Here is a 1,589-nt window from a genome sequence, read left to right as displayed (position 1 = left end):
GCTCTTGCTGGTGTTGAATAGAATCCACTCATCGGCTGTTTCTGGCACCTTTGACCTGGACTCTCTCTGTTGTAGGTATGGTGGCTACGGCCGCTGCTGCGTCTGCCACAGTCGCTGCAGCCATGGCAACTGGCAAGTGCTCAGATCTGTCTCCATGCCTGGATTTTCCCTCTCTGGCCAAACTCTCTGTAATGCAATGGGACACTTGTTGTGATTCTCTAGCCTAGGACTGTTCACTGGAACACTAAAACTTCTTTCTATGTGAAAGCTTGTTTAGCCTCCAGCTTCTCCTTTGCCATTTTTCTCTGAACTCCCTTAAAACATTATTATGACATGATATTGTGACATCACATTGACATTGTGATGTCAATGTGCCGTTTTGTTTTTACAAACCTATTATGACATCACATGTTAGAAAATTCATGGGTTTTAGGACTTCTAGCTCCTTCTTGAATTCTTATCCTCATTGTAAACTAGTAGCAATTGAAATCAGACATGTGGTTGTAATATTACAAAATCGTAGTGACATCACAATTCCATGGGTGACCTCATTACCGCCGTGATATCACAAACCTATTGTATCATCACATTTCCATTGTGACATTTCAATCCCTTATGGTCTCTTAGCACCTTTGAAAAAGTTTATGGCCTTTGTGACATCAAAGGTAAGCTGTTTACCCACTGTGGTCTAAAAATTGAGATCAGTTATACCATTGTAATATTACAAACCCTTGGAGACAAGATCACTAGTGTGACATCATTAGCCAGTCCTCTCCTCATAGCTTTGACATGATGCTCTTTTGATACATTGGTCCTTTGTAATCTCATAATCTGTTTTTGACTTCATATTTCAGGTATGACATGTGATATTAGAAATGCACTCTGATATCATGAAAACTGTGTCATCACTCTGTCAGATATCATGAGCATTGTGTCACATTGTGATAACACATAGCTGTTCGGAGTTCATCATGTTTGGGCCAATGCATGACTTTGTAGATACCACAATCCCATTCTGAATTCATATTTTCATTGGGAGTTAATGAAAATTGAAGTCCAGCATGCCATTGTGACATCATCAACGCATTGTGACAACATAAACCTATTGCGACCTCACACCATTATGGCATCACCAAATAACTATGACATCAAAATATTATTATGTCTTGAGATTGTTACATCATGAGACTATTAACTTGTAAACTTGTATACTTATGATGCATAAAACAGAAGACAATGCAATGAGGCACACTGATGATAACTTTATTTACACTAGAAATGGGCCTACATTTACCTTGTCCTGGGCTGTATACTCAGTGACAAGCCAGCTCCAACCACCAAATCTCAGACTTCCAATGGGCAGCCCGGAACATAGTTAATTGGTCTGCAAACCACCAACCCCCCAAATTATCATCTCCAAAGCTCCAAACTTCAATAGGTAAGGCTTTTTCCTTTTTCTTTACTCCCTCCTTCTTTATAGACCTTTCCTTCATTTCCCTTTTAGCCTTCCATCACTTCATCTTCTCTTTAGGCTTCTCCACTATCCACAGGGCTACACTTCTCTGGCCTGGGGGCCAATTGGTACCATT

This window comes from Dipodomys spectabilis, unplaced genomic scaffold, assembly GCF_019054845.1.
Source record: "Dipodomys spectabilis isolate Male_0828 unplaced genomic scaffold, ASM1905484v1 ptg000070l, whole genome shotgun sequence".
In the NCBI taxonomy this organism is placed as follows: Eukaryota; Metazoa; Chordata; class Mammalia; order Rodentia; family Heteromyidae; genus Dipodomys; species Dipodomys spectabilis.
The sequence above is the reverse complement of the archived record's forward strand: the minus strand, read 5'-3'. Positions refer to the sequence as shown.